Source organism: Neofelis nebulosa, chromosome 10 (assembly GCF_028018385.1).
Source record: "Neofelis nebulosa isolate mNeoNeb1 chromosome 10, mNeoNeb1.pri, whole genome shotgun sequence".
Taxonomy (NCBI): domain Eukaryota; kingdom Metazoa; phylum Chordata; class Mammalia; order Carnivora; family Felidae; genus Neofelis; species Neofelis nebulosa.
Window position 1 is genome coordinate 2,860,417 of NC_080791.1, and position 20,642 is coordinate 2,881,058.

At 39.5% G+C, this 20,642-nt stretch overlaps 1 long non-coding RNA gene across 2 annotated transcripts in view; it reads left to right on the forward strand.

Annotated features, from left to right (window-relative positions):
• Window positions 1-20,642, forward strand: part of LOC131486728 (uncharacterized) — a 502,029-nt gene that overhangs the window by 277,157 nt on the left and 204,230 nt on the right. The window lies entirely within an intron of this gene.

The following is a 20,642-nucleotide window of genomic DNA, read 5'->3' on the forward strand; positions in this document are numbered from 1 at the left end:
GGAAGTGAAGAGTCTGTGGCTGGTAACAGACAGGAAGTGTTTGCTTCTGAACGTCATGGTAATGAAAGAGAACTGCAGACAAATAAAAGGGTCTACTCTGAACAGAGTGCAGCCAGTACCCCACTTTAGAATTGAATTCTGAGTTGATTTCAAAGAGGTCCTACTGACCTATTTAGGTACAAAGAGCTTCTTTTGTTTTTGTTTTGTTTTTTTCCTTTCAAAAGACAATACAAAAATAATTCTTCAAAAGGACCACTGAAACTGCTTAGGGACATCAGCCTAACCTGGAGATATGAGACTGTGTTGTCATCAGTTGACAGTGTTAGAAGTGCACTATCACATAAATGATGCAACATATTAATATTTTTTCTGTGAGGATTAGCATTTTCATTATTTTAAGGAATAAAAATTTTTAAAAATATTTTTAAAACTCGGCATTCAACACCCAAGGTTTTACTGAGCATCATATCAGAATGTACATCTTTTTCAAAGAACTCGCAATCTTTAATTTTCAGAATTCTTTTAAGCTCTGAAGAAAATTGCTATGCATGTAAACTCAGCTTTGTAGAAATGAACAAATAAAAACAAAATACTGAATATTATCCCCTTTAATGTATGTTAGACATCTAAGTAAGCTAATCCTAAGTAAAGCATTGTATCAACGTAAGTAGGTAAGAAGATGGGTTTCTTTTTTCATTTGCAGTCATCGTACTTTTAACTTAAACAGATAAACTCAAAGCTACAATGTTAGTTCAAGATCAAGAATGACATTTTGTGCATTAAGATCTTATCCGGGAAAATAATTTATATGTGAGAGAGCAGATTTTATGGATAGGGACTGGGGCTTCCTATTTAATTAACTTAAAGCTCAATCGCAGAAAATCAGTGCCATAATAGAGTGGAAATATGTGCACTGAATATCACTTTGTAATTGATGTAACTGGATGAAAGTCTTTCATTTTGAGACGGATTTCCATTGTGTGAATCCCATAAAAATGCTATACAATGCAGTTTGAGATATAAAACATGAAATTTCTAAGTGACTGTAATGTTTAATCTCTGATTTGGAAAAGAACATGCATCACTCATGGCCCAGTCACTTTCGTGTTCCTGTGGCAGATAGGAGTTTTGATCTGTGAACTCAGGTGATCATGTATTTCCAGATTATTTTTTATTTATTATAAATCGACTTAATTTCTACTCTGAGCGCAGTGCCCAAAGTCAGAGCGAGATTCAGCTGTAGTTTTTACTCTTTGGATTGTACTCTCTGTCCCAGCTCTGGAGATCTCTTAAGTGCTGAGGTCTTACTTGGAGCCTAGACATTAGCTTGTCTTGGCAATTAGTCTCCATGGACACTTACTGTTGCTGGCAATCCCATCGTCCTGGCCTGTTTAGAAATCCCCCAAGCCGGCGTCCATTCTGCCGCTACCATGTGGAGACAGTGGTCCTTGATGAGGCTGGGAGCCCCAGGCCTGCAACCTCATGAGTCAACCTTATCTTGTGCCAGGGGGCCTGGCACAGCCCACGGGTTCCCTCGGTGGTCCTCTAACAGCCTGCAAGCTTTAGAAGAAACCGTCTGCAACCCTCTGCCGCTTACTGGTCCCCAGACTTATATCTCTGTTCTCCCACATCAGGTAATATTATTTGAATGTCACAAATCCCTTTCCCTTCATACATTTTTCTCCAGCTTTTGGAAAATAAATCCAAGAAACACTGCTACTAACTTCTTAAGCATGTATGAAGCAAGGTGTCTCCCTACTTGCTAGAATAGAGGGGATGGGAGAAAGTGAGAAAAAAACCTCAAAAATTACCTTTCCATACTCTGTTTTTGTTTTGAGAGAGAGAGAGAGAGAGAGAGAGAGAGAGAGAGAGAGAGAGCCAGCCTGCAAGAAGGGGAGAGGGGCAGAAAGAAAGGGGAGGGGCAGAGAGAACGGGAGAGAGAGAATCCCAAGCAGGCTCCACACTGTCAGTGCAGAGCCTCACACAGGGCTGAATCCCATGAACCACAAGATCATGATCGGAGCCAAAGTCAAGAGTTGAATGCTCATCTGACTGAGCTGCCCAGGTGCCCACGTTTCCATACTCTCACACAAGAATTTGATTTCTGTACTATTCGTACATCCTCAAAGTCATGTCTTGGTTTTAATGGATCTGCCATTAGGAATGTGCCCTTCAACAACAAATCAAACTGGTCAACTACTTTGACTTTCTCAGACCTGGATGTAGTTCAGCCAGCTGGAGCTGACATGAATGTGAACATGGACGTCATGTTACTCAGTATGTGTGTGAACACGTATATTCGTAGTTTCTCTTCTGTATGGTAGATTGCTCATATTCTCAATCAAAATGGTTTAAAGTTTCCAGCACCTTCAACTACTGATCTAGAGGCAATGAAAATATTATACCTCTGTTTTCCATATTCCCTTTACATTGCATTTATACTTCTTTTAATGCCTTCTCATACTCTCTTTGCTTGATTACCCACGTGATTACATGTCTTATTTACCTTATTTACTTTAGGTCAGGCCTAATTCAAACATTTTCCAGCTATGTGACATTGAAAGGCTTCCTTACATAAAGCTTCCTTAAACCTCAATTTCTTAATTTGAAACTGAGATTATAAAAATTATCTTGCAATGTAGGATAGGGGATTCTGTAGAAATAGGAAATGCATACAAATCTCTTAGCATGTTTTCTGAGACATAGTTTGCACTCAATATTACATAGTAACTTATCCAACCACTAGACAGCCATTTGCTTAGCAGATAGTTGGAGGATTTTCATGTCTTCTTTTATTTTCTTCATACACACACACACATACATATCTATATGTCAATGTACGTATAAACATCGCTTTTAGCTCATTTCTGATCTAAAAACATAAATAAACTATTTTGAATTAGATGGTAGATACTAAATAAATTAATATGTAAGGCACTTAAGGTATCTTTAAATTTGGAATTTTAAAAATATTTATGCTAACCTAGAGTCTGCTTCCATCCAATTTGAAATACCATCTCGGATTTTTAAATCTTCACTGCAGTAAGTTTACAATATGCTTTAAAAACTCTGAATGTTTTTAAAAAGTGAAATATTCAGATAATTATAGCCCATAAAATAATTTGTGACATAGCTGAAAAGAAAAAAAAAGGTATTACTACCTACTTAAATACATGAGTCAACCTCATCTTGTTTATCTCTGGTATTCCAATAGCATCGGCCTTGAAAGTGGTCATTTTGGCGCAGTGGATTGTATTCAATCTGTGCAGATTCGGTTGGGTTTTGTTTATTTCCTCTTCTTTTATCATTACCCTCACTACAGAAAGTATTGGATGATCTTCCCAAAAGTTACATTTGTGTTTTGTCTTCCATATATAGCATAATACATAAAGTCCAGCCATTCTCCATGTTGCTACAAAAAATATTTGTGACTCATTTTTTGTTTCATTAATGATATGGTACCTTAGAGTATATACATACTTTTAACCTTATTTGTGCTGAAGCATCTTATGGAAGAAGTCTGTTGGTGAGCATTGTTCAATGGCAAGATTTGTGAGGAAGAAAGAAAACAGGGCTGGACCGAGAGACCAGCCTCTGCCAGTGTCATGGGGAGCATATCCAAGCTGGGGTCAAACTTTAGGGACAGAGTGTGTCAAGGGGTTGTACCCTTGTACCTGGCCCCATCGAGCATTTGAATGCGTGCTCTACCCAGGGAGGAGACATGCTCTTGGTTTGGATGTTTTCTGCATCATAGGTTAATTCACGGGGATGGGCTTAGTAGGGGAGCCTGAGCAATCAACATTCTTTGCATTTGGGGGATACACTGCCTCTGTCTTGGAGGGGGATCTGAGGCATGCAAAACAACAACCTGTTGAGCGCTTCACATATACTTCCTTTGTAAAAATAAGTCTGTTCCTTATAGGAGCAGCACCTTCAGGATTCACAATGATCTGTTGGTGTTTTGTTTTGTTTTGTTTTGTTTTTTGTAAGGAAACTTAGATAAAGCGGGAGGAAATCTACCTCCAGCTAGGGGGTACCTGGAGGGGCTGGCAGCTGGCCAGGGGCTGCCCTTGGAATTCAGCATCTCTTTCTTCTCTCCTTTCTATTTTCCCTTCACGGTCAGCTAGCATCAGCTAGTTTGGAGTGTTACCTGGTGGCATGACCCAGGCCCACATCATTAAGGGGTACAAGATTCAGTTCAACCAGTATCCTTCTGAGTTTCTGGCTGCTATACTTTTTTATGCCATCTAAGTTAAAGAGGGGAGTACTGAGACATGCCCCCAATAGACCCTTGGGTGCCAGGGGCGTTTGCCCTGCCCTCCACCATCAGTACAGCCTCAGTCCTGTCTTATGAAGGTCAAGGCTATTTACCCATACCTGGAAGCAGACTCCATTCCTTGTCTGATAGTCTCTGGACACAAGGAGCCCAAAATGACTAGGTAACAACCATGGCTAAAATATAATGAGATTCTTCCTGGGTGCTCTGAGACAAGTATTTTCCCCCCTGGAGGCTTCTAGAACCAAAGACACTTGAGTTGTAAGACAAAGAAACACAAACTCTACTAATTGACTCATTAGGAGTGTCAGGGAATGGAACCATTTTCTATTTCCAGCCACAATTCCAGGACTCCTGTGTTTTACCTATCCAGTATCTCACATGATAAAATAGTATTGATCTAGGGTATAGCCTACATCCTGGAGATTGGTGTGCTATTTTTACGAAGTATGATATCCAAACTGGCGCTTCTGCTGCACTCATAATTTTTTTCAGATTGGCTTTGTGTATTTCAGTATGTGTTACAGCTGGTAGATTTCATGATCAGTATCATGCCCATCCCCATACTTCCTTTTCCTTAAAGCTGATTCTTTGATTGATAGATTGTATGGGAATCATAGGCAGGCGGGAGTCTGTATTCTCTTGGATAGTAAGTATACTTGTTTCTGTCTTGTGGATAGGAAATAAATGTAAACTTAACCAAGAATACTTACTTTGGTCAAGATACCTCACTGTCCCTTCTAGGACAGAAGGGATTCAGTGTGGTCAACATTACAGCAAGTGCCTTGGTGTTCTCCTCTGAGGTTAATGCAGTATCAAGGCATCAATGTTGGTCTCTATTTCTGACATATTGGACATTTGATAGTGGCAGTGGTCTTAGATATATCAGTCTTTTTGGATCTTTGATAAACATTTTTTTTTTTGGTTTTTACTTTAATAGGCATAATCTACAAATCAGGGGATCTAGCTGTGAGTGAGCTCACACAAAGCCAAATTTTCTGATAAGAAAGGGCAGGAAGAATATTAGATGACCAAAGAAAGAAAAGATCAAACCTAGACTAATAGATTAGTCAAGAAACATCCAGATGTAATGTTTGGAGTGAAATGCTTGTGATGTGTAAAATAAATTCTTCTGTCTCTCTTAAGAGAAAAATATATTAATATTTTTACTGTGTGCTAAAATTTATGGTATATCTTTTCTTGGGGAATGCCCAGAAAGGCTTTTCCCTGCTTCAGGGCTACCTTTAAGCAAAAATAGTGTTGCCACAAGAGAGAGTAGATTTTACTATACTTCTATATGAAAAGTGAAATGGCATAATGTCATAAGCACATTGTTGAGCAGCATTTAATAACTGGACATTACATTCTGGGAAGGGCGGTAGTACATCTGTCTTCTTTATAGTGTATATATATTTAATTCTGTATGACTTAGATAAAATACACTTAATTTATTCAGTTGTTACTAATGCATCCATTTATTCAACTAATATTTATGGAACCTATATTCTATTTTAGCATTTTACTAGTAATCGGGGGTAGACAATGTCTTTCTTATACTTAAAAATTTTTAAGTTTATTCATTTACTTTGGAGAGAGAACGTGGATGTATAAGCACCCTGAGGGGAAGGGATAGAGAGAGAGAGGAGGGAGAAAGAATTCCAAGGAGGCTCCATGCTGTCAGCACAAAGCTTGATGTGGGGCTTGAACTCACGAACTGTAAGATCACCATCTGAGCTGAAAGCAAGAGTTGGACACTGAACCAACTGAGCCATCCAGGTGCCCCTTTTCTTATACTTTATTTTAATTTTATTTTTAAAAATTTTTTAACATTTATTTATTTTTGAGAGAGAGAGAGAGAGAGAGAGAATGAGCCGAGAGGGGGCAGAGAGAGAGGGAAACACAGAATCCGAAGCAGGCTCCAGGCTCTGAGCTGTCAGCACAGAGCCCAACATGGGGCTCTTACCCACGAACTGTGAGATCATGACCTGAACTGAAGTCCGGTGCTTAATGGACTGAGCCACCCAGGCGCCCCATTTCTTATACTTTAAATTTAACAGAGAGATATACTAGCAAGCAACACTTCAAATGCAGAATCATAAATGCTATGGTAGGGGGTATTATAGGTTTTGGTACCTGAATGTCTTATAGATGATTCAAAAAAAATAGGAAAAGGATTTTTACTAGGATATCATCGATTGATATTAAGACCAAAATAATTGTTAAAAATTATCCAATGAAAGGGTGAACAGAGATGCACATCAAGTGGTCACCACATTCAGAGTTGTGGCAGATGTCTAAGGGAAAGCAGGAACAATGAGGGGTAGAGGGAGTTTGTTGTGACTAGATCGTAGTGTACAAGGCAGACAGTAGCTCAAGATGATGGTAGATCTTATAATCAAGCCTGGTATTATTTTATCCTGTGGGCAGCTAGAAAATATGGGAGAATTTAAAGCAGGAAAAATATCATAGAGGCAAAGGAGTCCAGTAAGGAGATATGAAAAAATCATCCATGTGAGACATAATATTGGCCTTCACGAAAATTGTGTCAAGGGAAATGGAAATAATGGTTGGCTTTGAGAGACCTGGGATTTAGACTGAAGTGATGTGGATTGAGAGAGAGGAAGCAGACAACCAGGCACCCGGTTTCTGACATTGTTGCTGGTACTATTAACTTCAACTGAGAAATCAAGATGTACGGCAGGTTAGTTATTCAGGGATAGGATGACGTCACATTTGAACTTGTTGCTTTTGAAACATATCCACTGGAGAGGTTGAATGAAGGCTTGGATTTATGGATCTAGAGCTCAGGAAATACAGATTTTGGAGCCCATATCTGTAGACATGGCCATTGAAGCCTTAGAAGTAAATAAGATATTCCAGGTAAAACTTGTAAAACAAGACCTAGAAATGAGAAAATGGGAATATCAAATATAAAGGGCGCTGTAGAAGAAGGGCCTGTCTTTGGGGAAATCATGAGAGAAGTTCCTCAGCATCCAAAAAGTACAGGAGGGTAAAAATCAGCCATGACATTTGCTGGAGAGAAGTCAAGTAATTAAAAATTTTTCCTTTGAGTTTAGGAATAATTGGTGACCCTGGCAAGAGCATTATCTGTGAAATAGTTGTCGGAAAGGAGTCAGACTCAAGCTGAAATTCAATTGAGTCCGACTCGATGCAGAACCATTAAAAAAGTGGAGAATGTACATTGCAGCAAGCTATTGAATGGTGCCACTGTGCAGTAATTTGAGATTTTGAACTTGGAGTAAATGTGACCACAGTCATAAGATGTCAGCAGAAGAGGAAAGCTGCAATTATACAGGATACCTGCAGAAGAGTTGTACTAGGGACATGTGGGTCTAAGTAGAAGATAGGAGAAAGTGGCAGGATAACATTCTGTATTCAGAAACTCCTGTTAATTTCCAGCACCTCCCAAGCAAGTGACACTGCATTCATCCTCTCTAATTTGTTGTGTCCTTATTTATTGTTATAGGTGTGTTTTTCCTCTTGTTGACCAGCCTTCACATTGTTTTGCTGGGGTGGGGGTTGTGGAGGGGGTAGAATCTCATCACATAAAACGATGGAGAAATTAAACCTTTACCTAATAGTCTTTCAGGAATAGGGAGCGTCTGGGTGGCTCAGTCGGTTAAGCTTCCAACTTTGTCTCAGGTCATGATCTCGGGGTTCGTGAGTTCGAGCCCTTGTGTTGGGCTCTCTGCTGACAGCTCAGAGCTGGAGCCTGCTTTGGATTCTGGGTCTCCCTCTCTCTTTGCCCCTCCCCTGCTCATGCTCTATCTGTCTCTGTCTAAAATGAATAAATATTAAAAAAAATTAATAGTCTTCTAGGAATAAAAATGCGTGTAACTAACTGCTCCCACCCTGGTACCTCATTCATTAAACAAACATGTATTGCGTGTCTACTAAGTGTGAAACACTGAGGATATTGAAAGAAAGAATTTTTTTTTAAAACAAAGACAAGAGGTTCTAGTTCAAGATGGAAACATGGGAAGATCATGAACTCACCTGTTCCCAAGACACACTGAATCTACAGCTACACACAGAGCAATTTCTTGTGAAAGAAGTCCAGTAACGAAACAAGGAACTCCTACACATCTGGCAAACAACCCCAGAAAATACACCACCCATATTGAAACAGTCAGGAAAAGCTGAGATGCACTCTTGCCAACTCTTGCCATAAACTTCACCCCTGGCACAGTCACGTGCCATCAGCAGGGAACACACAACTCCCAGTTTCAACATGAGGAGCAAAGGGTTTAGACCCAATATCTAGCACCCATCGTTCAACACTTCACCTGAAGAATAGTCCCCGCAACACCCAACTCTGAGAAACACTGAAGCTTGCATCTGTGAGACCGCAAGACTATAGTAGACTAAGAATGTAGTGGATGACTATGTAGGCATCCATGACTGTAGTAGACTGAGAAACAGTTCCTCCCAGGTTCAGCACAGGAGTTGACCAAAGCACTAATCTCCCGATCTTTCTCTGGAAGAGCCCTATTTCCATAGTTTAAAAGCTGCAGACTGACGGTCAGGCTTCTAGGCTAGCACACACCTACAAGACAGATCCTCCCCAGAGACCTGACAGGCCTGTGACTGCACTGGCCTTGTTTTCCCTCTAGCCTCCTCCAGGTAGTAACAATCTCCCTGGAAGGACTTAGTGCATGTGTCTAGTGCTCCTGCTTTTGTGGCTACCGCCCAGGGGAAGCACCTCTTGATTAACGGCCTCTGGTGGATAGAAGAGCTTCAATTCCCTGATCCCACAAGAGCTTCAATTCCCTGGAGCAAACAAACAGTTCTGAACCAACTATCCCCCAGAGTTCAGCACAGAGAGAACAGACAAAAGTGTCCATCTTCCAGTTTTTCCTTGGTAGAGGCCTATTTGCATACTTTAAAAGCTGCTGCCTGAGCATCTGGCTTCTAATCAACCTAGATCCAAGTATTGACTGGGATCCTCTCTCTTGGGACACTGACGCATCTTGGTACTCAACTACTGGGAGCCGCTAAGAACAAAGAAGGTAGCTTGGACAATCCCAAAGGTTTGAGAAAGTATCAAAAGCTTGAGCCAGGCTGAATGATAAGTTTCATCTCCTATATGAGACCAGTTTGTCAAGAAGGGAGGGGTGGCTGTTATATCGCACAGAGTCAAGGGAAATGAAGAAGAAGATGTTCCCCCCAAAAAGAACATGTGAAAACTCCAGAAACTGATCTTGATGAAATGACAATAAGTGATTTACCTGGTAAAGAGTTCAGGAGGCAAAAGTATTAAAAATAATGACAACTACAATAATTTGTTAACGGATCCAAAAGGGAAAGATAAGTTGTGACATCACGACATAAAATGCTGGGAGGAAGAGTAGCATTCTTTTGAACTTAAGTTGTTACTGGCTTAAACAGAAGGTGTTTTATGTAAGTCTCATGGTAACAACAAGTCAAAAATCTAGAGTAGATGCACAAAAGATAAGGGGAAAGGAATCCAAGCGTACCACTGCAGAAAATCATGAAATCTTAAAGGAAGATAGCAAGAGAAGAAAGGAACAAAGGAATTACAAAACGGACAGTAAACAATTAATAAAATAGCAATACTAAGGCCATATTTATTAATAGTTACTTTAAATGTAAATGAATTAAATTCCCTAATCAAAAGACCTACAGTAGAGTAGGTGAATGGATTGAAAAACAAGACTCAGTTACATACTTCCTATAAGATAGTCACTTCAGCTTAAGGGCACACACTGACTAAAAGTGCAAGGATGTGAAAACATATTCCATACAAATGTACAAATGGAAACCAAAAGAAAGCAGGCAGGGGGTGGGGACTATGATAGATGACAGATAGATAGATAGATAGATAGATAGATAGATAGATAGATAATATAGATTTAGATTTATATAGATATTAGACTTTAAGTAGACTGTAATATGAGACAAAGAAGGTCGTTATATAATGATAAAGGTGTCAATCTCTCAAGAGGATATAACATTTATAAACATGCATGTGCCCATTGTAGGAGCACCCAAATATACAAAGCAAATATTAATAGACCTAAAGAGGGAATAGATAGCAATATAATAATAGTAGAGACTTCACCATAACACTTTCAACAATAGATAGATCATCCATACAGAAGATCAATAAAGGGTCATTGGACTTAAACTACACATTAGACCAGATGGATTCAAGAGACATTTATAACATACTCCATCCAACAAATAACAGAATACATGTTTTTCTCAGGAAATGTGATGCCTACAGCTTTTTCTTCTTTCTCAAGATTTATTTGGCTATTTAGATCTTTTGTGTTCCATATGTATTAAAGGGTTCATATCCAAAATATATAAAGAACTCAGTCAAGTCAATAGCAAAAAAAAAAAAAAAAAAAAAAAAAAAAGCAATTAAAAAATGGGCAGAGGAACCAGATACTTTGCCAAAGAAGACATCCAAATGGCCAACAGATATATGAAAAGGTGCTTATATCATTAATAATCAAGGAAATTCAAACCAAAATCAGTGAGATGTCACCTCACATTTGTTAGAATGGCTGTTCTCAAAATAATAAGAGATAGCAAGGGCTGGTGAGCACGTAAAGCAAAGAGAACCCTTGTACATTGTCCATGGGAATGCAAACTGATACAGCCATTATGGAAAACAGTATGGAGGTTTCTCAAAAAAATAAACATAGAACTATCATATGATCTACCATTCTGTCTTCTGAGTGTATACCTGAAGGAAATAAAATCAGTACCTCTAAGAGATATGTGTGTTCCCATGTTCATCGGGAACTGTGTTCATAATAGCCAAGCTATGGAAACAACCTAAAATATATGTCAATGAATGAATGGATAAAGATATGTATATGTATATGTATGTGTGTGTGTGTGTGTGTGTGTGTGTGTGTGTGTGTATGTATGTATTCCTTAAAAAGTTTGATTCTTACATTTGTGACAATATGGATGAAACTGGGGGACATTATGAAATGAGCCAGACACAGAAAGAAAAATATTGCATGATTTCACTCATATGTGAAATCTGAAGAAATTGTATATGTAGAAGTGGAAATTACAGTGGTAGTTACCAAGGGTGAGGAGGCGTTGATGACCAAAGGATAAAAATTTGCAGTTATGTAGGATGAACAAATCTAGAGATCTAATGTAGAGTATGATGACTATCGTTAAATACACTATATTCAAGAAAGTAGATTTCAAGTGCTCTGAGCACATATTCAAAAAAAATGGCAACTATGTGACAAGATGAATATGTCAGTTGGCTTGAATGTAGTAATTATTTAACTCTTTGTATGTGTAATAGAACATCATGTTGTACTACTTAAATATATACATATTTATTAAGAGTAAAAATAAATTTAAAAATTGTATTGTGATTTCATTTTCAAATGCATGTTGTAGATGCATACTTAAAATGAAAACAGTTTTTTTTTTTAATTTGAGTAGAGTACAATTTAGTGCTCCGAATAACCTTTACATGATTCTGACTCATTGGCCTAGAGGAGGCGTTGGTATGCAAGAACTGTCACTGTCGAGCTCATACCATCTGTAAAGCATAGAAAGTAGTTTAGTTATGGGATGATGTATTTGAGAGTGTAATTTTAGTTTAGTATATTTTTCATTCCACAAATTTGAAGTATAAAGGAGAAAAGAATATGACAAAATCATGAGGCTCTCAACATAGCGAGCAAGTTGGAAATTCTCCAATTAGCAATAATTGCAGAATCAGCACTTACCGTACTCTTGAAATAAATGCCTCTTTAGAGAAACTACAATTTAAATATTTCTCATACAAATATAGAAAACAACACTGTCTCAAAAGGAAATAAAATAAAAACATGCTGATTGGCAGCTGAGGTAATTGCTGTGTTCAAGTTATCTGTTTTTATATTTAAAAATATGCCCTACTTTTTTATTCCCATTGCCAGACCTGGAACAATGTGTATATTTTGCATTCTGAATAAAAGCCATAGTTCAATAGTAATGCTTCTTTCTTTAAAGATAGTAACAGATACTTGACGTCTCATAATTATTAGGGAAAGAGTAGAATTGGGAAAGGAATAGAAATCCACATTACCCATTCTGAGAGGTAACCCACGTGGCCATCATAGATGACTAGAGCATTTCCTCCTGGGTGGACCAGCCTGAGCTATGTCTTCTGCCATCTTCCCATGGGTTCTGACGCGGAACAGAAGGAAATATCACACCTCAATGATTTTCAGACATTATAGACAGCCTTCTAAGGCCATCTTGGGAAACAAAACCAAAAAGGTCCCAGATACCAGATTGATGATTACAAATTCAAGTTTAAAATGTTGTGTGTATTTCACCATAATTAAAAAATAAATAAGAGTTTAACTTCCAAAATGAAAAAAAAGAAACCCACATTAAATTAAGTTTTTAACATAATTAATGTATTTGTGCTACTAAATTCTCTACCAGATTTTTCTTTAACAAAATGGACAAAATTTATATAGTTTAACATTTTGACTGTTGGAAAGAAGCAAAAATAAATACATATTTTATCATTTTTTTTCCTTTTTAGCAAGTTTTTATTTAAATTCCGGTTAGTTAACATTCAGTGTAATATTAATTTCAGGTATCCAGATATCTGGATTTCTTTCCGAAGATACAAATAACACCTACTTTATTCATAAGACATGTTTTTGTGTTGAGTGTTGAGAGTCATGACTTGGGGTCATAGGTTGATTTGTTGTATTTCTGAAGACAAGTGCAATATAATGAAGCTGAGATCTTTATAACTGACTCTGCTATACTCGAAGAAGAAATGAGAACTTGACAATATTTCTGAGTTCTTCATGAGGTTACATTATAGCTTCCATATCTAAGATGACCCCCTCCATGGGGGTATAACGTAGATCACCTCACTGTGTCAGTCATAAGTCAGGAGAGTTTCCACATGTTATCAGCATGTCTTCTGCTGGTGCAGGGTGGGTCTCAAGGTTCATCCAGTGATCTGAGTGGAAACTCAATGTTTCAAGCTTTGCGTTGGGGAATCCATTCTGAAGGCATTTGCACATCTCTTTGTTCAGAAGATTTTCTTTTGTTCATATAGAATTGAAAAGAAGTGGAACGAATCTCTCAAATCACAGCTCTTTTTGTTGTTGGAATCCTTATCAATATGTAACAATCTTAAAAGAATCATGAGGACCACGTACCTAATGTTTCTCATCTTCTGGCATGAAGATAAAACACGTGGAACTTGAGTCAAAAATGATATTTAAGCTCTTATCTATACATGATTGTATTTCCCTCCCAACTAGAATAATCTCCAGTCTACCTCATATTGGTGAATCTGCATAATTTGGGGGAACATATATATGAGTTGGGGATTTTTCTCATCTTGTAAATATTTGTGAGCATGAGTTCTGTTTCATATAGGTGCTGTGCATATGGGAATAAGGGGGGCCTGGTCCTCACTCCAATAGAGCGGATTCCAGCCACACTGGAAAGTACATCATTAGCAATCATGACAATTTCACTGAAGGAAAAAGCAAATCACTAATTTTAATGCAAGTAGATAACAGGGTATCTAGTTTCGATCATGGGTCAGAGAAGCCTCTGTGAAGAAGTACCTCTCAAGATGATGGCTGACGGAGGCATGGACATTAGCCCTATAGACCGTGAAGGGTTATTTCAAGCAGAGGGAACTACATGGGAGTGTGTGAAGGCCCTGAGGTGAGCAGTCGCTTGGCGGAGTGCGGTTCAGAGAACACTAATGGTATCAAATGGAGTTAGAGGCATCAGGAGTGCCTGTTGAAGATTTTGCATTTAATCTAAGGTCATCGAAGCTATTGCTGAAGAACTGATCAAAGGCAGGGGTGGGAGCGGGGATCTAATGCCACCAGGAGACACGGCCTCTAATAGCAGTTGAGCTTAGCCAGCCTCTCCGTCCTGTCACTTGCTGGCCTATGAGCTTATCGCCTCCTGCCTGATGAAATATGAGTCTCTAGGTTTCTCATGCTCAGGGGGCACCTTCTCTTCTGTCGTTTTCTTCAGATAGGGAAGAAGGTCAAAGCCCTCCTTTTCCAATTCTAAGGTTATTAGAAAATAGGAGTGTGTTTTTCCTGAAAATTGTCACGTCAGGCCAAAATTACACTGAGTTCCAGGAGAGGATTAAATGGTTCCTAGACTGAAAGCCCGGACAAATCACGACCGAGTGGGAGGTGAGAGGGGTGTGCCTTCCTTCCCTAGCATCTCCGGGTATGTGAGTGCATGTGTGTGCATGCATGAACCTGTTTGTGTGTGTGCATGTGTGTGTGTGTACGCGCACCTTTGTGTGCTTGTGTGCATGCATGCACCTATGTGTGCACATGTGTGCGTGTGCACCTATGTGTACGTGTATGTGCGTGTGTGCACCTGTGTATGTGCCTGCATGTGTGTGGGTGCACCTCTGTATGTGCCTACGTGCATGCACCTGTGTGTGTGTGTATGTGCGTGTGCGTGTACGTACCTGTGTGTGTCTGCGTGCGTGTGTGTGTGCACCTACGTGTGTGTGCCTGTGTGCACTAGTTTAGGAATTCCCATGTGTGTTCTATGGAAATGTCGGGTACTTACATATTTTCTCCTTATCTTCAAACTCCAATTCTTCGTTCAAAAGACCCCTTTTAATGGCAGCATTTTTTCGACTTGCCTTCCTTCAGGAACTTAAACTCTCCAGTGAGTCCTGGGCTCCCGTTTTCCTCCTTGGAAAGGAGGAAAGTCTTTCCTGTTACCAGTCTTTCAAAGTCTGGTGACTCACATGGACTGATATCAGTGGAGGCTTTCTTCTGCTAACTCTGATAAACACCAGCGGCTCCATTCTCTTGAGATGGGGAATTTTCTTCATTCTCTCTAACAGTAAAGGTTAAAGATGGATTTCCTCTCCAGTTACTTAAGGGCAAAAATACATGCTTAATTCAATCCAAGTGTATTAAATTTTCTCCCAAGAATACATGGTTTAGTCTCATAGATTGTATAAATTTATCTTATTAATTTGACTTTAACCTGATTTTGTAAATAACATCCTTGGCATTGTGCTGAGAAGCATTTGCCTCCTTCCAATGTCTTCTTCCAAGACAAAGGGCAACTCCATTAGCTGAGGATTTGTTATGTGTGGGCTTCCCTTAATGCAGTGGTAGCTGTCTGGTACACTAATTAACACGCTGTCCCAGAGGTCAGACAACAACAAGGCTTTCAGGCCAAATTAAAATGACCAAACACTATGGCTTATTAAACTAATTAAAACACTGAGCAAGAAGCAAGAATGAAATAAGTTAATACACTTAGCTAGAGCAAGAAGAGGGTAAAAGAAGTCCCTGAGTCCTGGTGGTGACATTGTTCACAAACCCTGCCCCTCTTGCTGCGTCAGCCTTCACGACGGATGGTTTGGCCCCGAGAACCAGAGTTGAGGTCAGAATGAGGGGGGACCACGGAGGAAAATCTTTCCATCTATGGTGTGCCCCTACTCTACCCAAGAGTTGTAGGGCAAGTGTTCTTGGTGCAAGAGTTGGCCTGTTGAGCAGCCTCTGGTCGTATTTGTGTTTCTTGAGTAGAGCTTACGTGGGATCAGAATGGAACTCTGTTGGGTGTCAACAAACCCAATGGCCAACTTCAAAGTGGAAAAGTGGTGGCCAACTTCAAAGTGGAAAAGTCCTTGTCTAAAGGCAGCATGATTGCGATGTGGCTCTGTCCATCCCTTTGTATCTTTAAGCAGCATATTTTTCTTCTATTGCTTCTTCTATTTTTTCTATCTTGGGCATCTCTTACATATTATTCACTTACTATCTATATTAAATCATATGAATTCTGTATCGTACAAGCTATTTCTTATTCATTACATACATTAATCCCCTCCTGTGAGTTTTACCTATAACTCATATGTTTAATTTCTGGCATATTACTGTCTGTGCTTAATATTTCTTATGCACTACACCCATCCTATTTGTTTTCCTGTCTTCTATAGCAGATTGAATATTCTCAGCCTTACAGAAAATCCCCATCACAGAATGCCATTAGCTGAGCCATCTAATTTGATTAGTGTCATAATCACCAAATCTATTCTTTCTATCCCCCACTGTTTCCCCTGACAATAAAGGAGAATTTGCATAATTTAAGGACATTAAGAGACAGTGGGGGTAGTTCAGGTGGGCTGAAAGCACAGGCTGTTGAGAAATTGATAAACTTGAGTCAACAGATACAAGTGACCGATTTAAGTGGAGTTCACAGGAGAGAAAGGTAACAAGGGTAAGTCTCCAGTTTCTGTATCTATTATATGTATTATTTACTAGAAGCATAAAATAGAAGAATAAATTAAGGAGTAGACTGAGGGGGGTGAGGGGGCGATACATTTTTTTTTTTAAACAAACTGAAGGCTTGTGGCAACCTCACATAGAGAAAATCTCCTGGCACCATTTTTCTGAGAGCATTTGCTGACTCGATGTCTCTCGTGTCACCATGTCACCTTTTGGTGATTCTTATAACTTTTCAAAATTTTCATTATCATATTTGTTACAGTGATCTGTGATCAGTGATTCTGACTCACTAAAAGCTCCAATGGTGGTCAGCATTTTGTAGCAATAAAGTATGTTTTAATTAAGGTATACACATTGCATTTTTTAGACATAATGCTACTGCACACTTAGTAGACTATAGTATAGCATAAACATAATTTTTGTATGTACAAGGAGACCAAAAATTCATTTTATTGACTTTATTGTGATATTTGCTTTATTGCAATATTTGCTTTATTTAAATGATCTGGAACTGAAGCCACAGTGTCTCAGAGGTATTCCTGTAATGTATGCAAATTCAATTTTGGAATTATGCTCCAAGGGAGATGGTGAGTTGGTAATTAGTTAAATATTAATGTGAAACTTAGAAGACCAATCTGTTGAGTATATACAGTGAGAATATTTCTACATGTAGATGATATTATATATCATGAAATTTAATGATAGCATCTAGGAAAAGAATGCAGAAGGGAAGAGAAACTCAATGAATGATATTATAAGCATATATACTACATATTTATACTATACTATATGCAGGTCCCATTTTTAGTTTTTTATTGTGTCAACATAGCTAAGCTAGAGTTAAGTTTCTCAGAATTTCCTTCCATGCAAATTTTCAGTTAGCTTCCTGCACATGGGATATTTTTCATGAAATTTGGAAGCAGCAGCTATGTTCTTTTTAAACACAGAAGGTCAGCAAAGGACCCAACCACCTTCCAGCTCAGGAACGCTACCACTCACATGCTTGGCTAGCGAAAAGAGTCAGGTCCAGCCAGAGTTTCTCCCTCAGCTTTTGCAACTCCTGGGTCATACTGATATGAACCACTTTTCTCTTTATTATTTTGTTGTTGTGGTGGTGGTGGTGGTGGTGGTGGTGGTGGTGGTGGTGAGAATACTACTGTAGCATCAAGAAAAGAGGAGCAAGGGGCATCGGGGTAGCTCATTCGGTTGAGCGTCTGACTTTGGCTCAGGTCATGATCTCACCACTTGCGAGGTTGAGCCCCGCTTCAGGCTCTGTGCTAACAGCTCAAAGCCTGGAGCCTGCTTCGGATTCTCTGCCTCCCTCTCTCTCCCCTTCTCCCATTCACACTCTGTCTCTCTCTCTCTCAAAAATAAATAAACATTAAAAAATTAAAAAAAAAAAAGAGAGAGAGAGGAGCAGAATAAACTTAACAGGCTACAGAGGACAGCACCAGGCATGATACTCTATGATACTGGGGCTGGAATTCTACAAATTCCAGTTTACTTTGGTCAGCCTACCTCCCATTAGGTTCTGCCAATAAGGAGCGAAGAAAGAGGTAAGAAAACATAAGGACAAGAGAAGAAGTTACCTGTTTCTTGATTCCTGTCAGCAGTGATCCTTCCCTTAGTTTCAGGTTAGGGATTGTCCCATTACTCCCAGAACCTGCCTCGTCACACCCCCTGAAGGCAGTTGGTGGGGTCCTTTCTGCAAAGGTCTCGATTCTGCCTCGTGGGACTCCCATGTCCAGGCTTTCACACACCAATGGCTACCCCACCAAGTCCCTCATCAGATGTCCACATCCTGATTTGGCAGCATTTTGGTTTTGATAACTTCGGCGCCTTCCGTCAACACCCGTCAGTCTTAGAGCTGACTGGTAGATGCTTCCTGCAGATGCCACCTTCGTGGTCCCTTGGTATCCCGTTTCCTCGTTTTCAGACTTTGAACACTGTACTTAAAAATCTCTATGTTAAGTGTAATCTCTTTATCCATGTGGAGTTATGTCTTTTGTCTTGCGTGGACCCTGTCTGACAAATACTGTCTCTCAAAACATGTGACTACATGGTGGAAGAGTACCCAGTAGTTGGGAAAAAATTATGAAAGAAAATTTCTTGGAGGAGCTGGTACCTGAGCTGAATCTTCAGTGAGAAAATGTTTATAAGAATGTTTTACCAAGTTCTTAGCATAAATAAAAACATTCAGATGAATATTTCTTCTCATGTTTGCTCATATTGCCACTGTTATTGCTGTTTTTGTTCAGTATTATTATTATCATTATTATTAACACTACTATTACGAGGAATAATCAGGGTTTAGACAGTTGCGAGTGTTTTGGACGTGGGGTATGTGGTCGATCCAGGAAGGAAAAATGAGTGCACATAAAGGCACGTAGAACGTGTACAGGTACATGGCGCCTGACACGGCTCAGGTAGTTCAGTGGAAATGGGCTTCTGGATGGAAAGGTTGAGGGGAATAAGGACACAACAGAGTTTGTGAACTGTGAGAACATGTGTGCGTCCTGTCCTGCAGAAGATAAGGAAACAGCAAGCTGATGACTGACACTCCTTTCTGAGCAGTGTCTCTCCAATGGAGGTCTGCTTACTTTTTGGAAGACTCATGCGGATTTATGTTGACCAGGGATGAGTCTATGCACTATTTCAGATGACAGGTACAGGTCATTTGACAGGAATTGATGAGAGCGTATGGGGAGAACAGAATGGATTTGGTGATGAGGAGGTAGAATTGGCAGCATTGGTGATTGATTTGGTATCGAAGGAGAAGCAGAAGGTAATTAACATGCAAAGTGAGGTTCTGGCAAGGACAAGTGTGTGCTTGGAAATGCCAGCCGTCGACACAATGGTTCTAGAAAGGGGAACGGGGCTGGACTAACATTCTTAGTTCACTGTAAAACATGGCATGTGTTTTGGTCCGTTTGGGCTGCTTTAGTAAAATAGCACAGCCTGGGTGGTTTCTAAACAGCAGAAATCTATTTGGAAGTCTGAGATCAGGATGCCGGCACATTCAGGTGGAGCCCCAACAGAAGTCTCCTTGAGTCTTCAGGTGTGGGAAGAGGCTGGGGAGCTCTCTGGAGCCTCTTTTATAAGGCACTAATCCCATCCATGAGGGCCCCACCCCCTGACCTTAAACACCTCCCAAGGACCTTCTCATACCATCACACTGGGCGTTAAGATTTCACCATATGGGGGCACCTCGGTGGCTCTGTCAGTTAAGCGTCCAACTCCTGATTTTGGCTCAGGTCATGATCTCAGGGTGGTGAGATTGAGTCCTGTATTGAGCTCTGCACTGACAGCATGCAGCCTGCTTGGAATTCTCTCACTCCCTCTGTCTCTGCAACTCTCTCTCAGTAAACAAACAAACAAACATTCTTTAAAAAAGATTCCAACCTATGAATGTTGTAGGGACACAAATATTCAGACATAGCAGTGTGTTTTAGATATCTATTTACATAAGCTCCGTGTATGTAGTAAATACTTCTTTTTCACCGTGACATTCTCAACAGCTCCTATTAAATCAGGCAGAGAACAATCATACAGACACTGTTTATGGAAGGTAAGATGTTTGATTGTGAAGGAAGGAATGCATTATGAATTTTTACCACACAAATAATAGATGTTCCCAAAGAAGAATCTAGAAAAAAAGGACTAGGTTTGATAAAATATGAAAAAAACTAATCCCCAATTAAACCAAAACCTAAGTTTTGTATCACCGAGAAAAAAGGTTGTATTGCGAAGCCATTTGGAAAAACATACTGTATATTTTATCTCCGTAGGTCCACATCATGATGATTTTAGATGGATTCATTCATCTAGTTGAAACTTGAATGTCTTCTCTGCGCCAGGCACGGCTCTAAATTCTGTGAATACTGTCACAAAGGAAACAGAGTCACCACCCTCACGGTGCTTATATTCTCATGGAGTGAGATGAACATATAAATAGTAGACAAATTACGTAGTGTGTCATAAGTAATCAGTACTGTGGAAAAATCAAGAAGGGTGAGGATGTTGGGAGTATCAGGGGCAGGAGAAGGCTGGCTGGGTCATTTAGACAAGTGAGGACACTGATAAGGTCTTAATTT